The 22,116-nt window shown below is 33.3% G+C and overlaps 1 protein-coding gene across 1 annotated transcript in view; it reads left to right on the forward strand.

Annotated features, from left to right (window-relative positions):
• The first annotated feature begins 2,921 nt into the window (after positions 1-2,921).
• The window catches only part of LOC108371389 (syntaxin-binding protein 5-like), a 552,451-nt gene continuing 533,256 nt past the window's right edge, over positions 2,922-22,116 (forward strand). The window contains exon 1 of the mRNA XM_017626982.1: positions 2,922-3,130. The gene's annotated coding sequence lies outside the window, so the exon portion shown is untranslated. The remainder of the gene's footprint in view (positions 3,131-22,116) is intronic.

Below are 22,116 nucleotides of genomic sequence, written 5' to 3' on the forward strand. Positions count from 1 at the left end.
TTTTCCAATAACCACAATTTTTCTCCATGAGTATGCGATTGTTTTCATATATCTCCAAACCAGGTTCGAGTAATCTACCATGAACACTTCCAAAGTTAAGCAAAATAGAAAATTCGATTTGTATCGGAGGTGCCCCGCCCCCTTTTACGTTAACCATAATTTGTCTCCGTGAGTAAGCGATTGCTTTCATATATCTCCCTACCATGTTCGAGTCATCTTCCATGAACATTTTCCGGGATATGCAGTATGGAAAATTCGGTTTGTATGGGATGTGCCACGCCCCTTTTCTAATAGCCTCAATTTTTCTTCACGACCATGTGATCGATTCCATATATCTCCATACCAAGTTTCAGTACTCTACCACGAACACTTCCAGAGATATGCAGTATGAAAAATTCGGTTTGTATGGGAGGTGCCACGCCCCCTTTTCCAATAACCACAATTGTTCTCCATGTGTATGCGATTGGTTTGATATATCTCCATACCAAGTTAGAGTACTCTACCATGAACACTTCCAGAGATATGCAGTATGAAAAATTCGGTTTCTATGGGAGGTGCCACGCCCCCTTTTCCAATAACCACAATTTTTCTCCATGAGTATGCGATTTGTTTGATATATCTCCATACCAAGTAAGAGTACTCTACTATGAACACTTCCAGAGATATGCAGTATAAAAAAATCGGTTTGTATGGGAGGTGCCACGCCCCCTTTTCCAATAACCACAATTTTTCTCCATGAGTATGCGATTGGTTTGATATATCTCCATACCAAGTTAGAGTACTCTACCATGAACACTTCCAGAGATATGCAGTATGAAATATTCGGTTTGTATGGGAGGTGCCACGCCCCCTGCACCTAGCGGTATGAAATATACTTTACATCCGATTCTCATACCTACCAAATATACACAAAAAGTTTCATAAAGATCGGTCCAGCCGTTTCGGAGGAGTTCGACCACTAACACCGTGACACGAGATTTTTATATATTAGATAATTGCTTATTTAGCATTAACCAACTTATTGGCCAACAATATTTCGATTCTTTGGAAATATGATGAGCTCAATAATTTCTGTTTCACCTTTTGTCTTGAATTTTGCTAAAGCAAAGGAAATGGTGTCATATTGCGTTTACCGACTTCCTGTTGTCTGGCTTACTTGATTGAGAAATTCTGGAAATTTATCATTTTCGTTTACCTTGTTGTTTCTATACGTTTGGAAGGCTACCCCGCCTTTTAGATTAGAATTCTCCTGAATTCGTTTATTTAATTTTATTTTAATATATCTATGTTTCGTTATCAAAATGATAATTGCGAATATTACTAAGATTGTGAGGAGTGTGTTAAACCCGTATATAACTTTATTTTGCAATTTTATATTAGAGATATTTTTAAAATGTATTTTACTTTCTTCATCTAACTGGTCCAGTGTGATCTTTTTTGTAAAGTTTTTAAAATCTTCGTATTTCATGTCCATAATATTTCCTTCAACCGCTTCAAGTAGATTAGAAAAGTAATAGTCATTGATCTTTATTCAACAGTTATTGAATTGAATTACATAATTTCCATTTAAGTTAATTTCATTTTTATTACATGTGCTATTGATTAACAAGTTATTTGCATTTTTAACCACGAGTAATTTTTCATCTAAAGATATAATTTCTAATTCTTTATTTGTTACTAGTTTACAACTTTTTGTTATTAAACAATGGGTACTGAATTAATTGTCTAAAATGTTTATTTTCTTCAAACTGCATTGTTTTGTTTTCATAAATAAAAACTTCTTCTATTTTTGATTAAATTTCTTTTTGATCTCTATTTGGTATTGGTACAATTTTTCTTATTTTGACTTCCTAATTGCAAATATATTAATTTGTTAAAATCAATGTTGTATTTTGTAATTTCATGGTTTGTTAGAATATTTGGGTACACAATCCCATATTTTGCTGAGACCACATTGCACAGTGGTTCGGATAACAGATCTAGCTGGACGAAAGTCAACATTTTATTTGTTTTTAAAATACTTAATGTTACTTCGAATACATTCCTGCCAATACATTCAAATATAAATTGCATTTATTAAAGCAATAAACATAATGGAAACAAAAAAAGGTAAGTCAACGCCGTCTATTTCAGTACTCTATTTTAAAAACTGAAATTTAACTTAAAAGATTGCTAATTGCACTCACAAATCTTTGAATAATTGCAAATTGACTTTATAAACCAAAAACTACACTTATTCCGCTATAGATTCAGAGGTCATAACGCAATTTGTGTCCACATTGGTATAATCAAATGTATGCTGAAAATTCGTCGTTTTGATTCATTAAAAAATAAATTAAAGAGTAGGAAAAGTAAAGGCCGCCGAAGGCCGTTATAAAACCACTTGCACATTACTCTTTACACCATCGCGAATGCAGAGGGTAAGTTCGATAACCAAGTGCAACCACTTGGCTTAGATATTTGCATTTTAGTGACGGTATGTCCAATCTCAAAATTCAAAAGTAATTATTAACAGGAATTTATACTATTGTAAACTTTATATGACAACTATATAAGAGTTTTAGGGTATCTGAATATAAATATAAGATCAGTTTCGGATCCAGGGGGTGATGGGGGAGGGGGTGGTTCGGTGTTAAAACAGAAAACTACTTGGAGTTGTCAAAACTTTGGTTATGTAAGAGTTAAAAAAAATAGTAACTCGCAAATTTTCTGATTTCTGATATTAAAAAATTATACAACAGGCATGCAAATCTTTAAACGCTGTTATACATTTTTTTTCTGAAATTTATTTGTGTTTCTTGCTGTGTTCTTAAATTTTAAACCAGCAAACTTTCGCAAAAATGTCGATGTTTTTAATTAGGTTTCTTAGAAAGATATTGAGTATTCAGTTTTGTAGCCCATTCAATTTCAGTGNAAATTGACTTTATAAACCAAAAACTACACTTATTCCGCTATAGATTCAGAGGTCATAACGCAATTTGTGTCCACATTGGTATAATCAAATGTATGCTGAAAATTCGTCGTTTTGATTCATTAAAAAATAAATTAAAGAGTAGGAAAAGTAAAGGCCGCCGAAGGCCGTTATAAAACCACTTGCACATTACTCTTTACACCATCGCGAATGCAGAGGGTAAGTTCGATAACCAAGTGCAACCACTTGGCTTAGATATTTGCATTTTAGTGACGGTATGTCCAATCTCAAAATTCAAAAGTAATTATTAACAGGAATTTATACTATTGTAAACTTTATATGACAACTATATAAGAGTTTTAGGGTATCTGAATATAAATATAAGATCAGTTTCGGATCCAGGGGGTGATGGGGGAGGGGGTGGTTCGGTGTTAAAACAGAAAACTACTTGGAGTTGTCAAAACTTTGGTTATGTAAGAGTTAAAAAAAATAGTAACTCGCAAATTTTCTGATTTCTGATATTAAAAAATTATACAACAGGCATGCAAATCTTTAAACGCTGTTATACATTTTTTTTCTGAAATTTATTTGTGTTTCTTGCTGTGTTCTTAAATTTTAAACCAGCAAACTTTCGCAAAAATGTCGATGTTTTTAATTAGGTTTCTTAGAAAGATATTGAGTATTCAGTTTTGTAGCCCATTCAATTTCAGTGAAATAAAGTGCAAGTTTGAAGTACCTAGGGCTTTTCGTTGATTTTTGGCAATTTTTTTGTTGACGATGGCAGTCATTTTCTTCCATACGAAGTATGTTCGATGATTTTTTTATATAGAGAATATGAGCAACACCTTCAACAACAAAAAAAAACCCCTAGGTACTTTAAACTTGCACTTTATTTTACTAAAGTTGTATGGGCTAGAAAACTGAATACTTAATATCTTTCTAAGAAACCTAATTAAAGACATCGAAATTTTTGTGAAAGTTTGTTGAGTTTCTTTTTTTTTCAAATATTGCACAAAGTTTGAAACCTGGATTTGCACAATTTCTTTGATAACGAACAAACTAAATTTTTATGCAAAAAAGTAATTAAGATTAAATAATAATAAAATAAATAGTCAAAACTCGTCAATATGTGGGTGTCGCATAGTTATGATACGGACAATTTTTATTAGAGAATTAGCTGTTCTATAAGATTATTTTAAAATATACTAAGTCATTGTTATTGTGAACTGAAAATAAAAATCAAAATATAAAGCGAAATATTTTTATTCAACTTTTAACAAATTTGTAATCGTTTTAAGAATAATCTCTGAACAAAACATTTTCATATGTGAAGGGTTAAGATTTTTTAAATATTTCGTTTGCCCTGTTGGATCCGCCATTTTGAATTTTTGGTAAATGACTTTGGATTCGTAATCAGCGACCCAGAAAACCCCCAGATATCTAGTTTCATAGAAATTGCCGATTTTTTTAAATTTTCGTCCGCCATATGGGATCCGCCATTTTGAATTTTTGATAAGTGGCTTCAGATTCGTAATCAGCGACCCAAAAGCCCCTAGATAAGAAGTGGTGTAAAAATCCATCAAAGAGTATTTGTTTAGATAGTTTCGTCCAGCTAGATTTGCGATCCGAACCATTGTGCATTGTCTTGCATTTTTTCATTCATTTGTTCTAAATACATGTATTGTTGATATTCTTCATCTATTATCTTATTTGGGCACCGAATTTACCAACATTAATATTTTTCAATGATATTCAGGCAGCGCCGAGTTTTGTGTTAGTTTGTTGCAAAATTTTAAATGGTTTTTTTTTAATCAACAATTGAAAATTTTTGCAGTTTTTTGGAAATTTTTATTTTTCCTTGAAAGTAATGCTGGATTTCCTCTAGGCATTAAATGGCAAAAATGACAAATGACAAAGTTGGGCATTAAAAAATAATCGTGTCATTACATTAAAAAATAGTCATTAAGTTCCTTTCCACATGGCATTTTTTTGAATGGCATACATTTTTTGTCATTTCAATGCCTAGTGGAAATTCGGCATAAGTGTCCGAATGAAAAAATTATTTGAGTGCAGATTTAAGAAACATTAAACTATACAATTAAATTATTTGCGTTACAAAAATCTTTTTTTTTTTGCTTTTCAATAATTTTTTTGTGAAAAATTGAACTTTTAAGCAATTTCTGCGCTTCGTGGACGAAATTTTTTAACAACAACTTATGTAATAAACATTTCTGCATTTATCTATGAAAAAATGCGTGCATTTCGATATAGTTTCGTCGGAATGAATTTTTATTTGCCAGTGTGCGCGCCCGACTCCCGCGGGCATGCGAAATTCGAGCATGAGGAATAAAAGTGGAACGATTGAAACGTGCATTTCTTTCTCGCGCAAGAAGTCAACACGGATTGCGCGAGTTACATATATTAACAGCTACACAAAAACACCTGACGGTGCAATTGATAAGTATGAAGAATTCTTGAAGCAAATTAATAAAGTTGAAACATAAAACCATTTCCGGCATATTGCAAAAGTTGTACACAAAAAGAGAAATTGAAAATCAAAAATACACCAAATTTCCGAGAATTAGTAAATTGGGGAACATATTGATTAGCAAGCAGTTTTATTTAGTTCACATGGAACAAATTGATTAGCAAGCAGTTTTATTAAATTCATATGCCAAAAGTAATTAGTAAGCAAATATTGTAACTAGAATATAAGCTTAATTTTAAATTGAATAAATAATTTTAATTCAGTCTGATTCGAGAGCCCAAACCCACTTGTTGTCTTTTGGTTAATCGCGTAAAACTATTTTTTAAAAAACGCCCGGACGCACGGAAATTACTTGAATCGCGCGATCCAGCCACGCGAGTCGGGCCCGCACGCAGGCAAATAAAAATTCATTCCGACCAATACTTTTCCGAATTTCGAAGAGTACGAGAGCACCCCATTGCAAAGTGGTAGCATGCATGGGTAGCAAGCAGCGAAATTATGTATCAAATACAATAATAAGAGACAGCAAAAAAAATGAAGTGAGCGAGATGAGAGGAAAGAGAAATATGTAGCAATTCCAACAACAAAACAACTAGCACAGGGTCGCATTTATCTTGCCATGCTATTACATGGGTTTTGCAGCGATAGGAAATGTCGTTTCCCATGTATTTTGTTGTTGTGTGTTTGCAAGTTATGCAATCCATGCAATCCGTGCTATGTGCAATGGCTTTGCAAGATTTGCGCTGCCTGAATATCACTGAAAAATATTAATGTTGGTAAATTCGGTGCCCACTTGAGGAAGCCTTAGCTATTTATAACATAACAACTTTTTTCAATTTGTTTTCTATCATTACTTACAATATTGTTTATTTGTTCTATCGCTAAATTAAAATAATCATTTATGTGTATCTGTCTCGTCCGTCTTTAGCAGATGGTTTTGAATAATTTGTCTATCATTGTCGTCCATTGTACCAAACATCCATTTGTATACACTGCCTATTGTATTTACTAGTTCCCTTGCTTTTCCGTTTGGGTTCGGTATTAACGTCATTAATTTATTTCTAGCTTCTAACAACTCTGCGTGTAAAATGTCCTTATTGTTCGTTTTTATGAGAATAATATTGTCAGTCATTTCATTAACTACACTTTCTATTTCTTTTATATTTATTATGTGTAATACTATATCTGTATCCTTGACTATCTCTTGAGTTCGCATTTGAATATCTATGAATCCTACCTGATCCGTCAATTTTGTAGATGTCAGTAGTCCTCTAGTTGGTTGTGTCCATATCAATGTCATCATTATTATCACCCTGAATATATGCAAATTTTAATGGTTTCTTAATGTTACATTGGTGGACGTGTTTTAGATTTCCTTTCTTATACCGAGGGTGCTCCTTATGTCTAACAGCTTTATAATTTTTAATAAATCCTTCCGTTCTTTTCTCCTCGTAAGTTTTCCGTTTACTATTCAGTTTTTCTATGATTTTACGTTTCGTTGTTTCTAAGTTTTTCCTTACTGTTTCTTGATCTATTTTATTAGAATGAGCTTCGTTTGGGGTGCACTTTATGGTTGAATGAAATCGGTCGTTATAATTTCGAATAGCTTTTTGTATGAGTTGTTTTACTGATAGTTCTTTATTTAAATTATACAGGATTCTAAACTTTTCTGATACAGTGTTGTGAAACCTTTCAACATCGGCATTGCCTGTATGGCTATGAGGTTTCGTTAAATGAAGTTCCACATTTTCACAATCTAAAAATTCTTTTAATCTTGTAGTTTTGAATTCGTTGTCTGCTACTATTTTCCTAGTTTTCCCAAATTTCGCAAAATGGTCTTGCTGTTCCATTATCGTAATATGATTTCTATCATTCAGCGGATAAGCTGCACCAAATTTAGAAAATTTATCAACAACTGTCACAAAATGAAATCCTTTCATAACATACGTATCGATATGTATAATATCATTTATTCCTGTAGGCGTCTCCGTAAACTTCAACTTCGGTTTAATGGGATTTCTGTCATACTTGACTTCTTGACAAACTTCACACTGGTTAATTACAATTTGAATTAGTTCCATTAATTTTGGATAATAAATTTTATTTCTTATCTGGTTGTATGTTTCCTGAATACCTAAGTGANATCTCTTGAGTTCGCATTTGAATATCTATGAATCCTACCTGATCCGTCAATTTTGTAGATGTCAGTAGTCCTCTAGTTGGTTGTGTCCATATCAATGTCATCATTATTATCACCCTGAATATATGCAAATTTTAATGGTTTCTTAATGTTACATTGGTGGACGTGTTTTAGATTTCCTTTCTTATACCGAGGGTGCTCCTTATGTCTAACAGCTTTATAATTTTTAATAAATCCTTCCGTTCTTTTCTCCTCGTAAGTTTTCCGTTTACTATTCAGTTTTTCTATGATTTTACGTTTCGTTGTTTCTAAGTTTTTCCTTACTGTTTCTTGATCTATTTTATTAGAATGAGCTTCGTTTGGGGTGCACTTTATGGTTGAATGAAATCGGTCGTTATAATTTCGAATAGCTTTTTGTATGAGTTGTTTTACTGATAGTTCTTTATTTAAATTATACAGGATTCTAAACTTTTCTGATACAGTGTTGTGAAACCTTTCAACATCGGCATTGCCTGTATGGCTATGAGGTTTCGTTAAATGAAGTTCCACATTTTCACAATCTAAAAATTCTTTTAATCTTGTAGTTTTGAATTCGTTGTCTGCTACTATTTTCCTAGTTTTCCCAAATTTCGCAAAATGGTCTTGCTGTTCCATTATCGTAATATGATTTCTATCATTCAGCGGATAAGCTGCACCAAATTTAGAAAATTTATCAACAACTGTCACAAAATGAAATCCTTTCATAACATACGTATCGATATGTATAATATCATTTATTCCTGTAGGCGTCTCCGTAAACTTCAACTTCGGTTTAATGGGATTTCTGTCATACTTGACTTCTTGACAAACTTCACACTGGTTAATTACAATTTGAATTAGTTCCATTAATTTTGGATAATAAATTTTATTTCTTATCTGGTTGTATGTTTCCTGAATACCTGAATACCCTGAAGCGTTCACGCTTTCTCTAACATGATACAAAGAGATTTGCTTCACTGCCTCGACTTCTGTTTCAATATCCTGTGCCCTCTTTTTGCATTTAATAAATTCAATTTGATTATCATTTGAAAACATGTCAACAAGTTTTTCCCGCACTATATTGTATTTACGCTCTGATATTTCTGAAAATATTCCTATTTTACCTTTTCTGATATATTTTCGGAGTATTTCGCTCATTCTATCAAAATCGTGCTCTGAAATAAAAGTAATTCTTTTTCCATGTAACATTTTGAATTCCTCTGTCTTATTATTCGTTAAAATTATCTGTGTCTTATATTTATTAACTATTTCTTCTTTAATTGGGAAATAATCTCCTAAATCTTCTTCGGCTGAATGTACTGTTGCCATTGCTTCATCATTCTTAATATTGTTAACTCCGTTTTTTTCTGAAATAGTGTTTTTACTATTTTCTATTCTACTTAAAAAGTCAGCTACTTTATTTTCTTTACCTTTTAAATATTTTATGTCAAATTGATATTCCCCTAATTTTAACAACCATCTTCGATGTCGTGGTGACATATCTTTTCCTCTGCATTTGGAATGTTTGGAGTATTTGATTGGTTGGTGGTCTGTTAAAATTTTAAATTTTCTTCCATAGACGTATGGTCTAAAGTAATTGACACTACACATTATTGCGAGAAACTCTTTGTCTGTTGCAGAATAGCTTCTTTCGTGGCTATTCAAAGTTCTTGAGGCATAACACACTGGGTGTCCTTCTTGTGGCAATACTGCACCTACCGCATAGTTTGATGCATCTGTTGTCAATGTAAATTGCTTCTCAAAATCTGGATAACGCAAAACTGGATGTGTACTTATTAATGTTTTAAGTTTTTCGAAAGCTTCGATGTATGTCGGGTCTTTAAGGTTAATTTTCGCATCTTTCTTAAGATATTTAGTAGTTGGTTGGGCTACCTTAGCGTAATCTTTTACGAATTTTCGATAGTAACCAGTTAATCCTAGAAAACTTTTAATCTGTTCTTCCGTTTTAGGCAATTGCAAGTTTTCAATAACTTTAATTTTATTAGGGTTTGGCTTCATACCATCTTTTGTTAAAATGTGTCCAAGGAACTCGGTTTCCTTTTTTAGAAAGTTACAATTATCTATTTGGATTTTTAAATTCTTACTTTCAAGCACTTTAAAAATGTCACTTATTGCCCTAATATGTTCATTTAATGACGTGCTGAAAATTATGGCGCATTTACATGGTATGAAGCCATATGAACTGTTGATACGTTAAAATAGAGGGACTACACGTTCTAATGAGGAATTCAATGATATCGAGTGGGATGCATATAATAAATTTTTTCATATGAAAAGTTATGGGGAGATACTGTAAACATACTGTTGTGATACTGTTAAGCATATGAAATTATAGCAAGTTGAATTTTCATACATCTTCCCATAAAAAGTTTAACAGATGCAGAGATACCAAGAGGGGTTTTTCCCATTTTGATGCCTTTTTAATATAAAAACCCACCGAAAAGGAGGAAAGCGGCAACTCCGCCATTCACATACATGTCAAAAGTATGAATTTTAAAAATTAAAAACAATAAACAAACAAATTTAAAACAAAGAAATTCTTTGTACTAGAACTTTTTAAATTGAAACCACTCACGTTTAGTGGACAATAAAAATACGAAGAACTATGATAACAAACTTACAACAAGACATTACAGAACATTTTAATGAGCTTTATATCACTAACATATTGTGTAACTTTACTGTACTTAAAACGACGATATGTAGAAGTATTGCATACATATTTTGGTGCCTTTTTAAGTATAAAATCCATTGAGAAACGGAAGAAAATCATATCACGTTTAAGTAAAAATAAGCCTATATTTTCCAAGCTGGCAAAGAAATGAAAATTTGTATTTTTTGTTGTTTACACAAAGACTTGCCAAATATACATATAAGTCAATATTATAGAAGGCATGTATACTTCTCCCTTTCATTTTTTCATACAGTTTATGCTTCTTTCTGGCTTTTACAAAAATGCAGAGATACCGCACTTATTTCGGTACAATATGATCGTAATGTATTTTCAATTCGAAATCAAACAAAAACATCCCACGAAAATGTTTGCGATTTTAGAACCATTAGTGAATATTTGCAAACTACTGCAAATAATAGAGTGCCATATCTTACAAAGTTCAGAGTATTAACGAAACAAACAAGCATTTTATGGCTTCATGTTTCCTTCAAACCGCATTGCTATTTTTTCTAACTTTTCCTTTTGTTTAGCGCTGTAACCTAGTAAGTTATATCTTTTAATTTATACATGTGAACTATTTTCAATGAGCATTTTTTCATTTGCTCCAGAATTTTGGGTACATTTTCTTATAGTACCTCTCATTCTTTTTTATATTACATATCGATGGCTGAGTGGAAGATCGACCTATCTCGGCAGCCAGTTCGAAAACGCTCTATCTCAAACAACTTTTCAAGAACGCCCTATTTCAGATTTTAATTGAAAAACACCCTATCTCAAAATTCGGTTCAAAAACGCCCTATCTCACTTCAAAATGTATTGAAAATATGCTGATATAGGGCGTTTTTGAATCGGCAGCTGAGATAGGGCGTTTTTGAAACGAATTCTGAAATAGGGCGTTCTTGAAAAGTTTTTTGAGATAGAGCGTTTTCGAACTGGCTGCCGAGATAGGTCGATCTTCCACTCAGCCATCGATATATACACTCCGAAGTTCGGGATAGTATTTTGAATATACCAGCAATATATGTAAAAGTAGTGGCGGCTGCTGTAGAGCATTACGCAGAGCCTGAGTTCAAGCCCAGTTTTTCTAATAGTGGTTGCCCCTCTGTTGGTAATAGTAAACCTCCGAGTGTATTCTGCCATGGAAACAGCTTCTCATAAAAACAAAATTGCCGTTCGGAGTCGGCGTAAAACTGTCCTTTACTTTGTGTGACAAAATCACGCACGCCACATATCGGAGGAGAAGCTATTCCAAACACTAACATATTGTGTAACTTTACTGTACTTAAAACGACGATATGTAGAAGTATTGCATACATATTTTGGTGCCTTTTTAAGTATAAAATCCATTGAGAAACGGAAGAAAATCCCTATGATTTCAACTTATGCCAAATGTTTCGTAAACAAGCAATTCTGAACAAAAAACTGTTTTTCCACAAAGATGTTTGAATGGAAGCAATACGAATATGGAAAAATTGCAATCCACAAGGCTTTAAAGCGCGTATCGTGGTTCTGCAAAACCTCGGAACTGAAATTTGTGCCAAAAAAGATATTTGGTCATCGGAAGCTCCTGACATCAAGCCCTTAGCCATTTATAATAAAATATCGATATAATAAAATATCGACTTAGACATAAGGAGAGAAGATTATTAAGTTTAAAAGAGAGAACAGTTTTTAAAATTTAGGCAATCTCCCATACGAGGTTTTGCATTTCCTTGATGCGCGGTTTTGTGCTTTAAACGAAGATATGTAGAAGTATTGCATACATATTTTGGTGCCTTTTCAAGTATAAAATCCACTGAGAAACGGAAGAAAACGGCATCCCTATGATTTCAACTTATGCCAAACGTTTCGTAAACAAGCAATTCTGAACAAAAAACTGTTTTTCCACAAAGATGTTTAAATGGAAGCATTACAAATATGGAAAAATAGCAATCCACAAGGCTTTATTGGCAGTAGGTCCTTTTTAAAGCACATTTAACAAAAAAATAAGCTTCTAGTTTCGAAGCTAGCACAAAATAAAATTTTTTTATTTGTTTACAAAAAAAATATTGTCTAGTATACAAGTCAAAATTGTTAAATATATATCGCTTTCATTCATTTCTTCATAGAGTTGTTGCTTCTTTTATAGGAAAATTCATACGGCTTATGAACAGATTCATACCATGTAAATGCACCACTAGGATGTCGTCTAAATACACGACACATATTTTATTTATGTAATCTCTAAGGATATCATTCATCAGCCGTTGGAATATGGCTGGCGCGTTTTTCATACCGAATGGCATCGTAATGAATTCATAAAGTCCATGTCGTGTTACAAATGCAGTTTTTTCTCGGTCTTCCTGTTTTACTAATATCTGACTGAGCTCTCCCTAGCTTATCCAAAATTGAATCAATATTTGGAAGTGGATGCTTGTCGTCTATTGTAACTTCATTAAGCTTTCTGTAGTCTATTACAATTCGATATTTTTTCTCACCTGAATTATCTATTTTTTTGGGTACCACTATTAATGGGCTTGAATATCTGGAATGGCTCTTTTGAATAATTCCTTGTTCTTCCATTTCTTTAATTTGCTTCCGCACCTCCATTTCATGCTGAGGTGGGTACCTATATAACATCGAGTTAATTTGCTGTTGCGTTGTGGTTTTTATTTCATGTTGAATTTCAGTAGTATTTGTTAGTTTATCACTTTCTTTAAACAACAATTTATTAAATCTTTTAAGCAGTTTAGTAATTTCCCTATATTCTTCATCATTTAAATGTTCTAGATTTAATCTTTCAAAGTTTAAATCTGTAGATTCAAAGGTACATATTTGATTTAAATCGTTTAATTTGTTTAGAATTCTGCTTTCATTTCGATTTAAAGTTATCTTTCGTTTTTCAATGTCAATATTCGCATTAAGAAAAGTAAGCTTATCCATGCCTATTATAAAGTCATATGTTCGTCCTGTGAGAGGTGTGGCTTTCCAGCTTTCTCTGGCGTTGTTGGGTAAATTAAATTCTTTTGGTGCTACTGTGTGCACTGCATAGTTAATCTTGTCCTCGTTAATGGATTTTGTAATTAAATTTTAGGGAAATCGTTTATTTCGCTATTGATCAAGCTCAGACTAGCTCCTCGTGTCAATAAGCGCGATGTAACTTTTATTACTAACATTTATTTCTATTTTGGGTAGGGACTCCGAGGCTAATTCATAAAAAAATGCTGTTATTCACTTCTTCTTTCTTAACATCAATTCTAGAGGGTCCTACCTGGCTTTGCCCATCCGTCTTTTAGACGCATCAATATTACATAGTTACATCCCGAGCTAATAAAAGGGAGGTAAAAAGAATTATAGATAGGTAGAATGCATGCAAGTACTTGTATATATGTAGCTGTGGAGCATTCCGCTCGTTGTCAAGTTCCATGCATGCTTATAGCTTTAAAATTCTTGTTAACCTGTAGTGTTAAGAAATAAATCAAAATATATACATACATAGCTATGTGTATATGCTTATGTATGACAAAAATACGGGTTAAAGAGAAACAATAATAGCAGAATATACATATAAATCTTTCGAATCTGCAAACTGCCACTGCATGCAAAAAATAAGTTTTCGATGGGCAATTGTTGACNGATCAAGCTCAGACTAGCTCCTCGTGTCAATAAGCGCGATGTAACTTTTATTACTAACATTTATTTCTATTTTGGGTAGGGACTCCGAGGCTAATTCATAAAAAAATGCTGTTATTCACTTCTTCTTTCTTAACATCAATTCTAGAGGGTCCTACCTGGCTTTGCCCATCCGTCTTTTAGACGCATCAATATTACATAGTTACATCCCGAGCTAATAAAAGGGAGGTAAAAAGAATTATAGATAGGTAGAATGCATGCAAGTACTTGTATATATGTAGCTGTGGAGCATTCCGCTCGTTGTCAAGTTCCATGCATGCTTATAGCTTTAAAAATCTTGTTAACCTGTAGTGTTAAGAAATAAATCAAAATATATACATACATAGCTATGTGTATATGCTTATGTATGACAAAAAATCGGATTAAAGAGAAACAATAATAACTAGCAGAATATACATATAAATCTTTCGAATCTGCAAACTGCCACTGCATGCAAAAAATAAGTTTTCGATGGGCAATTGTTGAAATTTTTTTGGGGATTTCGTAATTGAGCGCGTGACCAACAGTGTTGCCAGTTTAGCCTTTTTGAGGCTAGATCTAGCTTTTTTCTTTATCGTTTAGCTTCGAAATTTAGGATTTAGCTTCGTGGCTTTTCTTATTTTCAAACTAGTATTTTTTAAGGACAATCCTCACCCTTCATCGCCTCTGCTAATACGTCACATGCTGCCGACCATTTTCGCTGCTTTTTAGCATAGCCTTCACGAGTGACTCAGGCGTGAAACTCTCGCCAGATATGTTGCGAAGTTTGCATCTGGTACTGTCAAATCGCATATACTCAAAAAAGACGTATTCTATTGCATCTCCTACGCAGTAGTCGCATATGGTTCCATATGGTTCCGGTTCGTGTTTGAATCGGTGAAGGTGTGCTTTGAAGCACCCTTGTCGAGTTAAACAGTTTGTCAAATAGTAATCGACTTCGCCGTTTAGTCTGCTTCATTTGCGTGTATATACGGCTTGCTCTTCACTACGCGCGTTCTAATTGAAACATTCACGATTGTAATCGTATTGTAATGTATGCAGATATTTGGTGGTACAAATATACCAATACTTTGTCTTTAAGGACTATGGGTTTTCAGACCCTAAAAAAGAGTCCCCTTTATTATTAAAATGGTTTTATTAAACAACTTTCATGAAATTTCATGATCGTAAGTAATTTGGTTGTCCAGATATTTACATTTTAGTTGCTCGGTAGTGCATTTGTACCACCTCTTTGTACATAAGAGTTAATGAAATGTTGAAAAGGCTGGCCTTTTTTTGACCTTTTATTTTGGGCCATTTGGCTTCTTTAAGCTTTTTTATTTGGCCGATCTAGCTTTTTTATTTTTGAAGTCCTTCAACACTGGTGACTTAACGCGACTAGTAAATAAATTCTGCTTGTGACCATTCCCAACCAACCAAATATCCACAAACGAATCCGTAAACAGATGTTTTGCGGACCAAACTGTTGAAAACAATAATCACTAACCGAACTTTTTCGGAACATTTCCCACGACGCGTTGCTCCGTTTGCGGCAGGCAATGTTTCGTTCTCAAATGATCGTAAACGCATCCTTAGCGGAGAACTTTGGACCTTTTTTCTGATCGTATATGAATGTTTTTCCCTGTCTCATTCCAATTTTGGCCCCGCCATTTAAAAAAAGCAATAATTTTTTATTATTATATGATAGAATATATGGAACTATATATTAGTACATAAAACACCACTAAAAATTCATTAGGCGCCTCTTTACTAATATCATTAAATAATTCTGAAAGACTACCCTTTTACAAAAAATTATTGAGCTAGCAAACAATTTACGGAACATTTACTTTCGCAAATTGTTCGCCGAAGCGAATTATAATTCTTGTGTCGACTGGGTTATACACCCTCACTTTCAGCTTACGCTGGCTTGTGGTAGAGTACCCACATGCGGTGCCAACTTGAGAGGTATTTTCTCTTTTTCGGGGAATTTGTCTCTATGTTGGGAATAAGGAAATGAGGCGCTTTCATCAGGCAATTTAAGACTTCTTAATTTTTATGCAATGAAGAAATTGTTTTTAATTCCAATAGTTTAGCTATAATTTTTGGTCCTTAAAATGTATATTTTTTTTTAAGTATACGTTTTGAGTTGGAAAAATTTTGTTGATCGTTTTACTGATAGAAGAGTCCATGTCACTCTGTGTAATGAGTACTTATTATAAGCTAATTCCTTTGTATAAGCTGTAAAATTTCTAATTTTTTTGAGAATATACAGAGTGCTAATTTCCTGCTATATTAATTAAAATATATATATGGGGCGTTCCATACCAAATCGGACGGGGTTCACACTTCATGTGCTTGATTTGTTTCAAATTGTTAGGGTTGATGCATAAACATAAACAATAAATAAATATGAAATTTGAGCTTGATTAATACATTTTTAAAAACTTAACAGCACAAAAACTAAAACAAATCGATTTAATAGTTTTCCAAATATCTTATATAGTTAAATATTGCGCAATACTCATAGCTATCATTGTGATTTTTTAATTTTTTTAAATGGCATATTTTCAAATACTATTTGTTTTTTTAAATTTGTATGTGAAAAATTAAAAAAAAAATATTTTAAATATTTCTTTTCATAGAGAATTTTTATGTGTGTATGTGTGATTTTTTTCAAATCTTTTCCTCGCCCCGTTCTCGAGATATTTGGGAAACTATTAAATCGATTCGTTTTTATTTTTGTGCTGTAAAATTTATAAAAATGTATTAATCAAGTTAAAATTTCATATTTATGTTTATGCATCAACCCTAAAAATTTGAAACAAATCAAACACATGAAGTGTGAACCCCGTCCGTTTTGGTATGGAACGCCCCATATATATATATTAAAGTCCAGCGCAAGTGTATTTGCCGCATTTCGTTCAATAAGTACTCCTTGCATTGTACTCTACTCCCAACACATTGTTACTCTTTTTCCGCATACATACACTACTTGGCGTTGAGAGAGTAAATACTTGACGTACTTGCTATTACTCCACCAAAGTAGGTACTCTACTTTCTCTCCTCGCGTACGAGAGATATTTGCTGCTGCCAAAAGCTTTTTAAATCTATGTATGTACTTATATTTTTATGAAAGTATTATTTCTCGTTTCTAATTTTCTATAAAACTATTTGCAGTCATTAACCAACAAACAAGTTGTCAAAAACAACAACTTAAGCAATGCTGCTATACGAAATAAAATTATTAGTGGCAAATCAAAATTTTGAAAAGTGCCGATTTTCACATTCGATAGTTGGACATGGTAGCGACGAGATGTACGAGCATTTTTTTCTTAAGAGCTGCATACTGATTTAAGAAATTTTTTATAGAAGAAAATTTATTTTCCATTTATTGTGCGTAATTTTATATGACTTTTTAGTTTTTCTTGAGAGCCTTTAAAAAAAAAAAAAATGTCGAAATCTGTACATATGTACATACATACGTAGCCATATACATACATAACTTGATTTCAAGAGAAACGAATTTTCATTGGGCACGTTCAGCAGGCGCAACAGCTCAGTAACTGGTGCGATTGCACCTTCTGAACGCGTTGTTGCGTACTTCTGATCAACTGAATAGTTGCGTGTTAGATGATCGTAATATTTTTCTGATCATTTGAGACAACATGTTGGTGTGTACCTTTGAGAGTTAAATTTGACAGCTAATGTATGAAGTCGTTCAGAAGACGCATAACGATCACTGATTTTTTTTAGCAACGGTTGCGCTCAACTGCTGCGCCTTCTGAACCTACCCATTGATAGCTTTTTTTTTGATAACTCTGTGCGACAGCTCAAATCGGTATTGAGTAAAACCAAATGCAAGAGATAGTTTTTGAATTTCATTGAGTTTTTTTTTTAATAAATACTAAAATTAGAGGTGTATGAATGGCGAAAGAAAAACTTTAACCGATTTTTTTAAATCGAAACTACATTTTCACATATGTACATATGTACATGCATACATAAATATATTTAATAGGAAATTGAAATTTTCACATCAATTTGCGCTATCTTCAAACCTATGGTTTCAATTGTACGCATATCGTCAGGGTTTTCCCCACAACTTGGTTTTGCTGCAGTGAAGCGACAGAGCAAGTGACGAGAAAAAATATATGCGGACCCTTATATATGTATCTATGCATATACGTATATATGCACATATGTATCTATGCACATACTTAGGTATGTATATCAGCATTTTAGATGAAAGTACGTTTTGCTCGTCGCTCTCTTCATCGCTCCACTACATTCCTGTCCTTAGTTTTATTCAGATACCACAAATGTATGTTTTCTTCGAAAATACTCAAGTTCTACCAGTAGAGTACTGTACTGTCAAATACCTTTTACTCGCAGTAGTTTCGGAAGGCAAAGTAAATACTCTACGCGTCTTGCTATTGATCGGTAGTTTACGTACGCTTGCAGAAACTGGTTTATGCTTACTCACACTTGACCCGAACGATGAGAGTAAAGGAGGGAAAGTATTTGCGCGGCGATCGGATGTCTTGTTAGGCCGTTTAAATGGAATTGCGCAGGAGTTTAATATATATATATATATATACATATATATATAAATATATGTAAGTATATTTATTGCTTGTTTTAATTAAAAGAGAAAATTAAGTTGCCTCAAATTGTGAAAGAAATTCGTTCTGAGGATACCATTAAAAATGGGGTAATTTTCAAAAAAGTTGGGGAAATCGGTTTTGTTAAAGTTGACATCCCTGGTAGGTACTGACGCATACTTGCCCTGTAGAATCTCGGAATAGACTTAGAGCACACCACAAACTAGACTGCAGGTGGTTGTAAGTAGTCCATAGTTTGGTCCAAGCTCATGTAAAATTCTATTTACTTTTAACATTGAACGTCCTAGGCTCGGTCCAATTTCCCGCTTCTGCATTACATTGTAACCAATTTTAGATAAAACAAAAATAAAAATAAATCTAGTGCCAGCTGCGATTGGAACCGGGGTTCCCAGATTTTCTAAGCGGATACTGTCTCTGCATGCCAACGTCGCACATGAAAATTTGTTGACTAAGTGTCTACATATCAGCAAGTCGTTAATTGTACCAGTTGTCCGCTACTGCATGACATTGTAACCAGTTTTAGATCAAAACTCATACCTTACATACTCATAGTCACCTGTTTTACATTACATTGCTTTATACTTTAGGACTATCTTTGGTCTAGATACAAAGCTACTATACCTACGACTAAATCTTTCGAGCAATTGGATCAATCTTTCCTTCAGGGTGCCCTCGTATTCCGGTTACACACACAGATGCAACTCGCTCAAATTTTCTCCCTTTGCCCCGGGCTTTGGCAACACCACTTCATCTAGTCCCTGTAGCCCGCAGAAGTGCATGCTGCCAGCACAGTGCAAATGTGCTGAGTTTGCCCATCTCTAGCTTAAACAAATTAAATACAATTATTGCTTTCAAATAACATAATCTATTTCGAACGTTTTCCGGATACGAAAATGAATGATAACTGTAGTTGTTTCCTATTCGTTTCCGGATACGGAAAATTGTACTAGACTGCACTGTCGGGAAAATTTACGTTTCTTTGCTGGCTGGGTTAATTCTGTGCAAGAAGGAGGTTGTATGAGTGAACAATGTTTGTATAAGGGCCAAATTCACAGTGCGTAGTTAACTCAGAATCGGAAGTTTACAGAGTTTTGTACTGAAAATCTCTAGTTAACTGCCCTGAATTAACAACTGTTAACTCAGCATATTCTAGTTGCACTACTAGACGGAAGTAAATTTGCCCATAACTTTTTCAAAAATTTACCGATTTCAACAGCTTTTACTTTAAACTGCTTGTAATAAATTGTTCTTTTGAATACATATACCTACTCCTAAACAATTGAACTCTAATTGCTAATAATTTTTTAGAAAGCAATACAAATGAGTGCAAATCGTTTTGAAGTTAAATTTCTAGGAAATTATAATTTTTTTTCAGCGTAGGACGAATGGTATTGAAAATGCGCAATATCGGACAATAACCACGGCTACCTCTCATATAACGGTAGTTTTCAGAAATACGAAAACTGCGATATTTTAGTAACTACTGAAGCTTATTCGCTCCAAATTGATATCGACAATCATGGTTAGAAGAAAAATAATATTATACATTCTTGGAAAATGGGCGTAGCCACGCCCACTTATGATTACATGTTTGTATTGGCATGTGTTGGCCTTGGTACAACATACCAAATGCCTGAAAATTTTTAAAATCAGACAATAACCACGCCCACATCCCATATTTATAACGGTAATTTACACAAATACGAAATCTTCGATAAATCAGTAAACACCAAAGCAAATTTATTCAAAATTTATGTTTGCAATAATTCTTTAGCACAAAATACGTTTATGATAAAATTTTGAAAAATTGGCATGGCACCGCCCACTTACCGTTCGAGCAATTTGTACCAAACTCGGAATGATTATTGTGCTTGCACCTAAAAGCAAAACGCTAAAATTATTGAAATCAAACTATATAACGGTAAATTTCAGAAACGCTTGAAACTTCGATATTTCGAAATTTAAGGACGCTAATTTACACAAAATTGGTACTAACAACAATCCCTTGAAAAGAAGTAACATTATTATGGAATTTTGGAAAATGGGCGTGATACCGCCCACATATAACTCTATATAAGTTTATCGAAGATGTTTGGAATAGGGATAAAACCATCCCTGCTTACCATCCAGCGGTAGTTTTCGGAAAGGTGAAAAAAACTATATTTACTACTTGAGCCCGGTATTTCATGTTCGGCTCCGCCCGAACTTAGACTTTTTTACTTGTTTTACATACAGTTGTTCTCGTACATGCCTAGTAACTAAATTGTTTCTTTTCCAGTGATGATTTTTTGAATCATGTTTACGCACACAGGTTACTTTGTAACACAATAAACACATGTACCCTGCTAACCAAAGTTCCCGAAATCTTAACGAAAAGAACGATTTTTTTACGAATCTTCAAAGAAAATTATATAAAGGGGTTGACACGAACTCGTAAAGAAATTTCTGTACGAAAAATAAAGAAAATTCTGCAAGAAATTCCTCACATAGCAGCATTATTTTCATTGCTTTCCCGATTTTCTTCCGAAATTTCCTAAAAGAATCGAAGTGTGCACAGTTTATTTCATTTTAGAAAATTCGGCAAAAAATCGGATGAGATCTTTACGAATTCTTTAAAATTTTTCTACAATTCAGAATACTCTGAAAAAATGGTTTGCAGGGTACATACATACTATATTATGTATATGTACCCTTCAACCAAAGTTCCCGAAATCTTAACGAAAAAGAATATCCGATTTCTGTAACGATTTTTTTTACGAATCTTCAAAGAAAATTATATGAGGTGGTTGACATGAACTCGTGAAGAAATTTCTGTACGATCTCTTAAAGAAAATTCTAAAAAGTTCTGAAAAAATTTCTTCACATAGCAGCATTAGTTTAATTCCTTTGCCGATTTTCCTCAGAAATTTCGTAAAAGCATTGAAGTTTGCACAGTATACATATTTCGTTTTAGAAAATCGAAAAGGGAAATAATGAGATCTTTACGAAGTCTTTAAGATTTCTCTTCTATTCAGAATACTCTGAAAACATGGATTGCAGGGTAATTATTTTTTGGGTTGTTAATGATGTAGTTTTTATACTAACTTTGTTCACATAACGGTTGTTTGTAACAGCAGAAACGAATCGAGATAGATATAGACAAATGTATACATAAATGCTCACAGAGAAGTCGATTAAGCCAAGTCTCTCTGTCCGTCCGTGTGCACGATAACTCGAGATATCTCAACGAAATTTGGTATGTAGGTTGCCCTTTAACCAAGGTAGGTTGGTATTGAAAATAGGCGAAATCGTACTATTTATAACCACGCCCACTTCCCATATAACGGTATTTTCGAAAAATGCAAGAATACGATATTTCAATAAATATTGGATCCAAATTATTGAAAATTAGTATGTGGAGTAGAATTTTTGTAAAAAATAATACTATTATGAAATTTTTGAAAATGGGCGTGACCCCGCACACTTATGATGAAATGCTTTATCTCAGTAGCCGCTTCACCAATCGTTATCAAACTCGGTACGAGCCTTGCCTAGGGCCAAGAAATCTGTTGAAAATCTTTGAAATCGGGCAATAACTACCATATTTCACTAAATATTAGATGCAAATTG

The sequence above is a fragment of the Rhagoletis zephyria genome, unplaced genomic scaffold (assembly GCF_001687245.7).
Source record: "Rhagoletis zephyria isolate East Lansing unplaced genomic scaffold, Rhagoletis_zephyria_1.1 Rzeph_scaffold_00068, whole genome shotgun sequence".
Lineage (NCBI taxonomy): Eukaryota > Metazoa > Arthropoda > Insecta > Diptera > Tephritidae > Rhagoletis > Rhagoletis zephyria.